At 41.9% G+C, this 13,118-nt stretch overlaps 1 long non-coding RNA gene across 1 annotated transcript; it reads right to left on the bottom strand.

Annotated features, from left to right (window-relative positions):
• Window positions 1–866: 866 nt before the first annotated feature.
• LOC104660574 lies at window positions 867–10,891 on the bottom strand. The gene is made up of 2 exons (XR_747726.2): window positions 10,815–10,891; window positions 867–1,391 (listed from the first exon to the last, which is right to left on the bottom strand). It is a non-coding gene; the product is annotated as an uncharacterized LOC104660574 (long non-coding RNA).
• Between the last annotated feature and the right edge of the window lie 2,227 nt (window positions 10,892–13,118).

Below are 13,118 nucleotides of genomic sequence, written 5' to 3'. Positions count from 1 at the left end.
CCTCCAGCTTATCATTCAAAAAAGTTTTTAAAGCCTTTTTAAGGAAACAATTTTAACCCAGCTGCACTTATCGATCAGTGATTTGATTTTGCTTTGTTAGGAGAGACTCGTAATCTGCTTTTAAATGTTTTTTGTTCCTGGCCTTCTTTGATAGCAAGTTCTGCCTAAGGCTACTTCTCAAAACTCGTCACTGGAGCTTTCAAGTCTATGTGAATAACTAGAATAATTTTAATCTGGACCTTTCTTTATTCCCTACTCCCTACCCACTCCTGTTTGCAGCAGAAAATGTTAGGGGGTTGTAAGAATTTTTTTTTTAAATCAAATTCTGCCAAACCTAAAACCTATAAAAAGGAATCATTTGCCCTTTAAAAGAGAGAGAGAAAGCAAGGGAGCAAACTCTATTTACAAAGTCAGAGGGAGTCAATCTGATTTTATTTTCTCAAGTACATTCAGTGAGTCTCAAAAAGAATGCAAGTTCTCAAGTCTTGTCTCTGCTTGGTGTAAGCCACAACTAAAAAATACATTTCAGCAATATATCTGAATCACTGTAGAATGTACTTTTTTTGCAATAGATAGGTTTTATAGAAGCTTTTTTACTTGTAACTTTCAAAGATTGTAATCAGTAATCATGCCTTTCATGACATTGTGAACTATAATTTTATCTCACTAAGCTACCATAAAAGACTGGTTGTTTTATTATTATAGTATGCACTAAAAAACAGAACCTATGCTCCTCATTTAACTAATCACTTCTGATATTTCTCAAGCTAATGGGAACCAAAAACACTTATAAGATATCTGTTCGTTGATTTTCTTAATGAAATGCACACCTTTTTTTATAATGTAAGCATATGCGTACACATGTATGAACTTTACAAGTTTATTTAGCAAGAAACCAAATATGTGAGGAAAGCAGACTTTTCAAGTGGCGCTTTAATTGCCAGTCATGCATGTTCTACAGATCATTACCGAATGTTTACAGGTCCTGCACGGAATGACTTTACACCAAAGAAGAGGGTAACATATCCTCATTGTTTATAAAAATGACAGCTCCTAATGGACCATATTAGCTTTAACACAAACTATTAAATCTCCTTCATTACTTTTTGCTGTGTTATTTTTCGGCATCTCGTTAGCTCTGAGAAGTGGGTGCAAACTCCTAAGGAAACCTGGGCACACATTGAGACGATTAGAGATCATGGTTATTAGATAAGCCTCGGGAGGATGTTTTTCTTGGGTTGCTCACAAGCATTTTGAAAGAGTCGTGTTCCAGGTTTGAGGTCCCATGTTTCTTCCTGTTAAACTATGAGCAGCTGTAGCACATGACCTACTTCTGTAGGGCCCTGTAATGATTTCCTTCCTTCGGAGGCTTCAGGAGTCCTCCTTCTGCCCTGTGAAAAAAAGAGACAAATATTTTAATCCAAGCAAAATGCTGAAGCAGGTTTTGTTGGTTTCAGGGAAGAAACTCAATACAGCTCCAGCACTGAATGTAGGCCTCAAATTGGAACCATCTGGGCCGCAGAAGGGCTCAGAGACCTTTGGGGAAGGCAGAGACAGTCTTGCCTAGGGCCGCAGCCCATACACCTGCAGAGATGGCCGACGTCTGGGCAGGCCCTGGGCTCACCCAGGAAATGGAGCTGCTCCCACGGTGGCAAAGCCCCCACTGCCTGGCATTGCAGTTGGGAATACCATGTAAGAAAAGGTGACAACTGCTCAGAGGACGACTTCCTCCATGAATACTCCTCATAGTGAAAGGAAAACCTCATCATTCTTTGGAACATATTTGACACAAATCAGACATAATTTCCTAACTTTTGCTTTTCAGCAGACTGGGAAGAAAGTCCTCAGGAAACCATAGGTGGGTATACACAATATTTTTAGAGTTAGCCTTAACTAGGGAAAGAAAAACGCTTTTACAACGCAGTGCATGCCTGTTTGGTATTCTCCGTATCCTTTTTTTTGTTTAAAGGGTTGTTATGATTATTGTTGACTAGTTTTCCTTTTCAACTCAGTGAAAGTGCTTTTCAAGTGTTTTCTAATATCTAAACATAGAAGACTAGGCCAGCTGTTGGAAGGTTATTTTAAATAAAGTATTTTAAAAAATTTTATATTGCAAACTTCCCATGGGTGAGGGATAAGAGTATCAACCCATTTCCAAATATAAAAGACGAGGACTTTTGCTCAAAGATTAGAAATCTTGTCATGTGATTTTAAAACCAGTGCAGAATATGTTTTCTGGAAAGAAAATAGGACATAAAGAACAGATAGAAATTGTACAAAAGTTGTGCATTTAATAAATATATTTTCCAAATATTGGTTGATGAGGAATACATCATTTCCAGTCTGGGTTTTAAATTATTTCCTGTGGTTAGAAGTGCAATGTGGCCATGATAGAATCCTAAATAATATGACCAAACCTGACATCCTGAGAGTGGAAGCCGCACGACAATCTCAGCACCAAGGTCAGAGGATGATTTATGGAGAAAGGATCAGTCCCTGGAAAAGGTGACAATTCAGAAAAAATAATGGTGCTTGAAATTTTGAGCTTAAATTCCTAGAAGTGTACATTTATCTGGTTTCTCCTAACTAACATTTTCAATAAGCCAGTGGACCACAGTTTTTTGCTTATTGTAAGTACATTTATTAATTTATTATAATTAAATCTGTTGACGGATGGAAATCACACAGTGAAGACATAGATTATATGTACGAGTAAAACGTTTAATTTTTTTTTAATTAAGAATTGTCAGCAAGAATACATTTTTTTTAATCCCTGAATAGAAAATAAGTCCAAAAAAATAGTATTTGGACTGAAGGCTCACAGAATGTCTCTCATTTTTAAAAGTTCTAAGGATATATCTGTTGCAAGGTTTCCCAGCACATCGTTAGGGGTGACATGAGTGTACCGTGTTTCGGTTCTGAGCTGTTCTCACATGCACACTTCACCACAAGCCAACTGGAAGGGGTGCGGGAGGGTTGTGCGCGTTGGGCTTACTTTTTTTTGCCCTGTTCCAAATTTATATGCATGAGTCTAAATTTTTAACCAAATCTTTGTTCTCTTTCCTCTTGAAGCTGCTTCACACTCCTGCCTACGCACCCAGCTGCACCCAGATAGCTCTTCCTCCCTCCCCACCCCGACAGCCTGCACCGCTGCTCAGCTACAGGGTGAGACTTAATGGAGCTGAGCGGAGCACTTCCTAGCGAGCTTCCTGCAGAGCAGTCAGCCGAGACTGGGAAAGGCCCACCACCAAATGCCAGGAGCCAGGTGAAAATCAGAGGGCCAGCCCTCTGCAGGGGCAGCCTCCAGAAAGCGTCTTGCTGTCATTTAAGGGTATTCGTTTGATACCTTTAGGAAGGCTTTGGGTTTCTTTAGAGCACAGCCACTGTCTCATTCATACAGCTCTGCGAGAATGCCCATATTCAGTATCTAAGCTGACCCACCAACTCCATCAAGTTGCGAATTTCTGAAAAGCATCAATGCCCAGCCTCAGAAAAGTAAGAAATTCTGCTGTGTGTCTTCACATGTATTTTTATTTTTACTTTATTATTACTCTTATTATTTTTAGAGAGAGTGCCTTGTTCTGTTGCCCGGGCTGGAGTCCTGTGGCAATATCCTAGCTCACTGCAGCCTCAAACTCCTGGGCTCAAGTGATTCTCCCGCCTCAGCCTCCTGAGTAGCTAGGACTACAGGCGTACCACCATGCCCGGCTAATGTGTCATTATTTTAGAGATGGGGATCTCATTATGTTGGCTAGGCTGGACTCAAACGCCTGGTCCCAAGTGATCCTCCTGCCTTGGCCTCCAAAAGTTCTGTGGCTACAGGCATGAGCCACTGCACCCAGCCTTCCTGAGTATATTTTTAAATAAGGGTTTCATATCTTCAACATAGCCCCTAAATGAAAGCAATGATTGTAACAATCACACAGCAACTAAAGCCAGTGTTCTGATGGTTTTATTTGAAAAGCACCATTCTCTACAAATGGGAGCTAATCAATAAAAAAAATACATATATTTGAGAGAAAAGCCCACCCTGTCCTCAGGAAAAGCAACCCGTAGAGAGTGGGCAAGTTCAGATTGATTTATGAACTGGGAAAGTATTTCTGATTTTGTTTTAATTTTGTCTTTGGCCAAACGGGTCAGGAGGTGATGAAGACTGACTTCCCAGCCCTTTGCTGCCAAATCTTAACTGCCTGAAAACTTACAGAAATGCTTGATTAAAACTAGAGTAAAAATCTCCAGTTGCCTTCAGCAAACCACAGCACAAGGGTGGGAAAAACAGTGCCAGGTTGCAGTTTAAGTATAGTTACTTGGCGCCTGCTGAAAGTACTGCTCCCTTCCTGTTTAATAATTAATTCAACTTTAAAGCCCCAAGGATCTGGACTCAGCACCAGCTTCACAAAGCAGTACAGAAACAAAATGCTTCCAGAACTGGAGGGGGGATAGAGGAAGAAAGAATCTAACATTTCAAGAAACATCACCACATGGGGCCGGCAAGCAGGGGGTGGGGTTTGGAGGTGGAAAGATCCAGGGTGGAGAAATTCAAAATAAAATAAATACACACAAAAGCAAGGTTATTCACGGCCACTGGCACCAGGACAGGGAGCGGCATGGCGAGCCGGAAGTCATCCATTTGGGAGGCAGGCTGGGTGCCTGTAGGCTAGTGGGGCCGAGAGGGTAATGGGCTCAGTCTCCGGAAAAGGAGACCCAGCCTTGCTCTTCAGCAGTGGCCTCTGCTCATTAGTCAGCGCATCGTGCTGGAAAAGGCATCCAAGGTGGGCAGTCATCCCTGCCTTCGCGCTCCTCTCCCTCCACCCCACCCCACCCGCACAAGTCACCCTCCAGGGGAAGGCCAGATAATGCCCGATGTGAGGGCGAAAACCAAGAAAGTTCCCAGGCTTAAATATTCAGTTACAGAAGTTAACACCCAACACAGCAGCAGATAACTGCAAAAACGTGTCCCCTCCATCCAGTGGGGCACCTGCACTGTGCTTTGTGATTTTTCTAAGTTGTTTGCTTTCTCTAAGCCGGTGAGTCCAGCCAGGAAAGTGATGCACTGTAGATGCCGAAAACAGGCAGAAGCTGCTTAAGAGCTGATCAAATCTCTTATCATACACAAGATAGGAGGAGGAATGTGTCCAGAAGGACTGCAGCAGAGCCCCCTCCAACCGCACAGTTCAGTATGAAACCACACGGACTGTTCTTCTATACTCCAGGAAACCTAAGTATCCCAAAGCGTGGCCAAGAGATGGTCTCACCAGAAACGAACAGATTAATTAAACAATACGAAGGCCCAAGTGGCCAGAGGAAAGAGGAAAGCTATTTAAACCCAAATTGTATTTACTTTTTGCTTATTTTTATTATTATAAAGAGTCATAAGATAGAACACTCACACGGATCCCCTGAGATTCCGGCTGGGTATTTTGAAATAGACATTCACATAATTAACTGGTTGAGTTGAGCAAATAATGACCTGGATATTTTCCGTAATCCTTAAAAATGGATGTTTTTAATACTCTGCGATTGTTAAAACTAAACAAATTTTCTTTATATTTTACTTTGTACATACATTAGTTATAAGACATTTAAAGTACATTTCCTTCGTATGTTTCCCTCCACTGCAGATTGATGGTGTTGCCTTAAAAATGTAGCAGCTGTATTTTAAAAATAGGGTTTTGCATTCCTCTTGACTGAGTTCTTAAAACTATGCCAAACTCAAGTTTGAAACTAGTTTCCAGTTATTAAACAATTTCAAAACCAGAAGGTCAATATGCTTTTCTCTATTTTTGAGGTAGTGAATGTCTAGTTGCTGCTTTTTATTTTTCAATTTCAAGTTTGGTTTCAAGCTCATGCCCCTGTTTTCTTACAAAGCTCATAGTCCTAGACAGTGAATCCTTCCTCACAGTAACGTATTCCTTTGTGATAAGAATAATTATCTATCAGTGTATCTTTTTTTTTTTTTTCTGAGTCGGAGTTTTGCTCTGTCGCCCAGGCTTGAGTGCAGTGGCGTGATCTTGGCTCACTGCAAACTTCACTTCCCAGGTTCATGCCATTCTCCTGCCTCAGCCTCCCAAGTGGCTGGGACTACAGGCGCCCGCCACCACGCCCGGCTAGTTTTTTGTATTTTTAGTAGAGACGGAGTTTCACCGTGTTAGCCAGGATGGTCTTGATCTCCTGACCTCGTGATCCGCCCACCTCGGCCTCCCAAAGTGCTGGGATTACAGGCATGAGCCACTGTGCCCAGCCCAGTGTATCTTTTTTAAAAAATAAATTTGGATATTTCTATGAGACTGTGTGTTGTCATGGAAACAGCACTGGACTATGAGCCAAGCCAGCCTCTGGGCTGGTCCAGCACTAGCTGTACACCCTGGCAAGTTACAAACCCAAGGACACATCCCTGAGTGTCAGTGTGTACTGCTGCTAAAGGAGGAGTTCTTGGTGCTTCTCTCCCTGCAGTGTGTCTGCAGGGAACCCTGTTTCAGGGATGGGAAGGGAAGACACACACACACAGCCCACTCTAAATCAGTCCAGACTGTGATGAGTGCTGAAATGGAACCATGAATTAAATGAACCAGAAGATCTATAAGGCCTGCCCAGCTCCACAGATCTCCGATTCCATGTGAATCATGGATCCACCAACTGGGTTATGCCCAGTCACTGGCCTCACTCACTCAGTGCTCACCGTGTCCCGCTCGCCCCTGTCCAGCCTGACCTTCTTCATACAATCCACGGGGATTTGGCGCTAGTAGGTAATTTGGAAGATTAGATTAAATAATGTGGAATATACCCATGGGTATAGATGTGCCCTAAAAGAGGGAAAAGGTGTGGCCGCATGATTAAAGAGTGGAAATCAAGCTTAACTCTTGGGTAATCAGCGTATGTGTAGGGCAAGTATATTCTATTCAAGATTTACCCACAAGAGGCAAAAATACTGTGTCAGAAGTTAGCAGATAAAACAGGAATACGAAGAAAATGGCACAATTTTTTTCTACCTTTTTTTTTTTTTTTTTGAAGTTTTTTTTTATTTTCTTTTATTTTTATTATACTTTAAATTCTAGGGTACATGTGCATAACATGCAGGTTTGTTACATATGTATATTTGTGCCATGTTGGTGTGCTGCACCCATCAACTCGTCAGCACCCATCAATTCATCATTTATATCATGTATAACTCCCCAATGCAATCCCTCCCCCCTCCCCCTCCCCATGATAGGCCCCAGTGTGTGATGTTCCCCTTCCCGAGTCCAAGTGATCTCATTGTTCAGTTCCCACCTATGAGTGAGAACATGCGGTGTTTGGCTTTCTCTTCTTGTGATAGTTTGCTAAGAATGACGGTCTCCAGCTGCATCCATGTCCCCACAAAGGACGCAAACTCATCCTTTTTTATGGCTGCATAGTATTCCATGGTGTATATGTGCCACATTTTCTTAATCCAGTCTGTCACAGATGGACATTTGGGTTGATTCCAAGTCTTTGCTATTGTGAATAGTGCTGTAATAAACATACGTGTGCATGTGTCTTTGTAGTAGAATAATTTATAATCCTTTGGGTATATACCCAGTAGTGGGATGGCTGGGTCATATGGTACATCTAGTTCTAGATCCTTGAGGAATTGCCATACTGTTTTCCATAATGGTTGAACTAGTTTACAATCCCACCAACAGTGTAAAATTGTTCCTATTTCTCCACATCCTCTCCAACACCTGTTGTTTCCTGATTTTTTAATGATTGCCATTCTAACTGGTGTGAGATGGTATCTCATTGTGGTTTTGATTTGCATTTCTCTGATGGCCAGTGGTGATGAGCATTTTTTCATGTGTCTGTTGGCTGTATGAATGTCTTCTTTTGAGAAATGTCTGTTCATATCCTTTCCCCACTTTTTGATGGGGTTGTTTGTTTTTTTCTTGTATATCCCTCCCCATGGTTTGGAAGATTTTGTGCTAGTCGTCAAGTGTAGGTCCTAGAGGCTGATGGGACGGGGGTGTTCACCTCAGTTTTCTCATCTGAAAAATGGGGCTTTCAACCTCAGAAGGTTACCTTGATGATTATCTGAATTAATATATGTAAATCTCTTGGTAGAATACGCAGAATTTACCAAGTTCTAAGTTGATGTCAGCCATTATTATTGAGTTAGGAGAGCTTTGTTTTTTGTTTTGTTTTGTTTTTGTTTCTGTTTTTGAGACAGAGTCTCACTCTGTTGGCCAGGCTGGAGTGCAGTGGCACAATCTTGGCTCACTGCAACCTCTGTCCCTTAGGCTCAAGCAATTCTCTTGCCCCAGCCTCCTGAGTAGCTGGGATTACAGGCGTGCACCACCACACCCGGCTAATTTTTGTATTTTTAGTAGAGATGGTCTTGAACTCCTGACCTGAGGTAATCCTCCCACCTTGGCCTCTAAAAGTGTTGGGATTACAGGTGTGAGCCACCACGCCTGGCCTAGGAGAGCTATGTTTAACCAAAGAGCTAGTGACTAATAATACATAACTAGTACTACCATACTGAAATGTTTTGCCTCTATATGCATTTGCTAGGGCTGCCATGACAAAGTGCCACAGGGTGAGTGGCTTAAACAACAGAGATTTATTTCCTTACAATTCTGGAGGCTCCAAGTCAGAGATTAAGGTGTGGGCAGGGTCGATTCCTCTGGGGCCCCTCTCCTTGGCTTGTAGATGCCACCTTTTCCCTATGTCCTCACATGGTCTTCCCTCTGCGCATGTCTGTGCCCTAATCTCCTCTTTTTATAAGTACACCAGTCACATTGGATTAGGGCCTATGCCAATGACAAGCTTTAACCTTAGCTTGTTAAAGACCGTATCCCCAAATACCATCACATTCTGAAGTACTGGGGGTTAGGACTTCAACGTGGGAATTTGGTGAAATACAATTCAGCTCATAACAGCCTCCACATCAGTAGAAGCACGGCTTCCATCAAGAGTTTTAAAATAACAGAAGTTCAGATTTGTATACACAGGTATATAAATGAAAGGGATCAGCCTGGAGGACATTATTAAGTGAAATAAGCCAGGCACAGAAAGACAAATATTGCATGATCTCACTCATAAGTGGAATCTCAAAAAGTTGCCTTAATAGAAATAGAGAGTAGAATAGTGGTTATCAGAGCCTGGAGAGGGGAGGGGTAAGGGGAAACAAAAGAGGTTGATCAACAGATACAGAGTTGTAGTTAGGATGGAAGAATACATTGCGGTGTTCTATTACATAGTACGGTGACTATAGCAAATAGCAATGTTCTGTATATTTCAAGATGGCTAGAAGAGAACATTTTGAATATTATCACCACAAAAAAATGATAAATGTTTAAAGTGATGAATATGGTAATTACCTTGAGTTAATCATTTATACAGTGTATACATTCATTGAAACATCACACTGTATCCCATAAATATGTTCACTTACTATGTCAATTATACATAAAAAGTAATTAATTAAAAAAGAAAAGAATGGGAAACAGGCTCTATCCAGACCCTTGAATACTTTCACTGAGGTGAAGCTGCATGCTCTGTGACTGTTCCCCAGTACGGAATAGACACTCACAGTCTGTAGACAAGTTAAAATCAAGCAGAGGTGAGGGCTATTATACCACCAGTGGAAATGATCAGTGTGATATACTTGTTGACTCAACTCACGAAGCTTGGATAACATAAACCAACAGAAATCTGCTTGAACCTGGGATCATCCAGGCCAGAGAGGAGGCTGACGAGTTGCCGTGGTCCTTGGGTGGCTTGACCTAGCACTGAACTCTGTGACCTATCAATCCATGAAAAGACAGAAGGAAATGTTTCACACACGCAGTTCCACACGGTGCCTCCATGAGTTCAGTGACAGATCTGCCCTTTCCCACTGCCTTCCCTGGGAATCTTCTGTTAAATACCTAGTCCATAGCTGCTTTTTTGCACCATGGCTATGTCACCCCTGCCCTTGTGCCAGAGCAGATTGAGTTAAATATTTAACTCATTTCTATTTTAAAATGTGTTAACTCAATAAGTTTAGCTGCATATTCATGATTCTTTCAAATATTTTCTCTTTTGGGCTCCTTCAGACTCTCATTTTGGGATTTGCTAAATATGCCAGCCCAAAGAAGGTATTTGAGCAGCATATTTTCATTAGATATTGGTCACCACGTCGCTTGAGCATGAAGCCTTCAAAGAAAATTAAAGTGAAAGAAAAAAAAGATCTAGTATTGGTTATTAACTCCACCTCAGGGTGACTTCTCTTCAGGGGCAATTAAATAGCAGCTCTGGGCTGTTAAGTTTAGTGGCTTTACTTGTAGGTGGCACTCTCTTCTTCAAGGACAAACTCCATTCAGATCTGCTTTGATTTTTATCTGATGACACTGAGGCTGCCTCTGCAAAACCAGATTTTGTTTGAAATTGTAGATGTGACCACATCTACGTGCTCTGACCTTTCTTCTTTAAGAATCAAGTTTTGCATTACCAGGTAAATGCCCTTTCAGTGGAATTTTCATGGAACACTGGGGACATCCTGTGGTCAGCTTGGTTTAAGGCAGCCAGTCTTTTCAGCAACAATCATAGGGAATAAAGAAATAAATGTCCCACATAAATCCTAGTTTATTTTGCAAGAACAAGAAGATAAAAGAAAAAGAAAAGAGAAAAGAAATACATTCTTGTTCTTAATAATCTTTGCAATATAAACCTCTCTTTTTTTGAGCAACACAGTTTTTCAGTGAACGTGGATTGAGCAATTATTTTTGTTAAGGACAGATATTTTCCTGAAACAAAATACAGCTTCATCAGAATAGAGGAAGAGTGCCATGACATCAGGCGTTGCTCCGCGATCATACCTGGTTCTTACCATCTGCTACTGTAGGTTCCCTGTGCCTTGGCTCAACTTCTGGTCCTCGCAGGAGACAGCCTTCTGCAAAAAAGCACACAGCATGGCTTAAAGGAAAAACAGTGGGTATTTTGGCAGTTTTACACCACAGATAGTGCACCAGTGACACTAAATTGAAGTCATTTAGTTGTAAATGCGATATTACATTTGACGGTTTCCACTGGCAAAGCACTGAGCTGCCCACGTTGAACAGAGGCAAAGAAATGGAACTTGGGGAACAAAGGCAGTCACCAGAGTAGCAGACCAAAGGGGCTTGTAAAAGCGTTTGTCAAGTCATTTAGAATCATAACTCAGCTCAACACACACAGTACCAGGAACAGCCAGCTCAGTTTCAGCAGTGGAAAGCAGGCAATGGAGTTTATGTTGTTCTTCTGTTTATTAAAGACGGATGGGAGCACTTGACAGAAAAATCAAACTTCTGGTCATGGCTCATTAATCCCTGTTGTATCTGTCAGGGGTATGTGTTTGGAGTTCCAACAAGCCTCTAGAAGGAAGATCACGGCTGAGCTTTGGTATTTTCTCTGATTTTGAATGGAAAGAGACACCAATCACCTAGAAGGAGAGATAGAATACGAGGTTATTTTTAACTCACCTACTTTAGTGGTTACTAAACATAAGTGAGTTGGTATAAGATAAAAATGATTATGGTTAATAATTTTATTGCCAATTTTTGTCATAGGACTTTCTTCAGGAGAAGCAGCAAGGTAAAAACAAATGTGGAATAAAGCCCGATATGATGGCTGTTCTAGGAAAAGTTCAGCTTTTGGAGATAGATCTTTGGGTGAACCTGTGCAGACTCTGTGTGTGTGCCTGTGGTCACTGAAGTGCAGCTTCTATCAAATTGTCTTCAGCCTCCTCAGCTGTAGATGGGGATAAGACCCTGGTCCACCCAGACTGTTGACATCAACCCAGAAGACAGGAGCAGCGCTATTCTGATCCCTCTGTTGGAAACAATGGTCCTTTGTGAGAAGATGTATGTTTCAAAGCCGCCACTCTGTGCTGACTGCACCAGCACAGCTGATCAAGACCACAGGACCAGGAGAAGTGTAGGTTTTCCTGCTGACTCAGGGCCTGGGCTCTAAGATCCACATTTCTAATTCTCCCAAAGCCTCAGGTTTCTTGTGTGTAAAAGGTGCATCATGACACTCATTTAGCACATACCTTGGAGGATTTCTTAAGGATTAAATGAGATAGTGCACATAAGTACTTAAACACAGCACATGGCCCAGAGGTGGAAGCACTTGTAAACATTATTCTTGAGGTTGATATTAGTAATATCATCATCCCCTTCATCAGAGACAGCGTTGTTTGCTCTAGGCTGTGATCCTCCACACGATATCCTCAATCCGCTTATCAGGAGTAGCTGGGAGGGACAAGGAGAGGTTGGAGACGGGTCCTGCCAGCTCAGCTTATCCCACTGGTTGGGGCAATGATTGAATGAATACTTTTGAACTCCATTCTGGGCTAGGTGCTGTGAATGATACAGAGAAGTTTTAAATGTCATCTCTGCACTCAATAAACTTAAATCTAATCCATGTTAGTGGGTACAGGAAATTATCTGCGCAGGCAATCTTAGGTCAATAGCTTTCAAGTAAAGTAGGTGAAACCCCTAAAGGGAGACTAGTGCTGAGTAGATCAAGAATTCAGGAGTAAGCGGGGAATCAAACCAAGCACCTGCTACACATTTGGGTTCACCCCTGGAAGCTAAGGATTAGCTGGAGTCATGCCTCTGAGGGCTTCTAACAGGGTCCAGGCCCTCCTTGCATATTCATGGTTCTTTTCAAATTTGGTTTTTTGTTTAGAAACACACACGGTTGGTCAGGCACAGTAGCTCATGCCTGTAATCCCAGCACTTTGGGAGGTCGAGGCGGATCACAAGGTCAAGAGATCAAGACCATCCTGGCCAACATGGTGAAATCCTGTCTCTATTAAAAATACAAAACTTAGCCGGGCATGGTGGTGTGCGCCTGTAGTCCCAGCTACTCGGGAGGCTGAGGCAGGAGAATCGCTTCAACCCAGGAGGAGGAGGTTGCAGCCAGCCGAGATCGCGCCACTGCACTCCAGCTTGGTGACAGAGCAAGACTGTTTCAAAAAAAAGAAAGAAAGAAAGAAAGAAAGAAAGAAAGAAAGAAAGAAAGAAAGAAAGAAAGAAAGAAAGAAAGAAAGAAAGAAAGAAAGAAAGAAAGAAAGAAAGAAAACACACACACACACACACACAACAGGTCCCTTCCTTTACCTAATGGCCTAATGTTCC

Source organism: Rhinopithecus roxellana, chromosome 17, assembly GCF_007565055.1.
Source record: "Rhinopithecus roxellana isolate Shanxi Qingling chromosome 17, ASM756505v1, whole genome shotgun sequence".
Taxonomy (NCBI): Eukaryota; Metazoa; Chordata; class Mammalia; order Primates; family Cercopithecidae; genus Rhinopithecus; species Rhinopithecus roxellana.
Note: the sequence above shows the minus strand (reverse complement) of the source record. Positions and strands in the feature narration are given on the sequence as shown.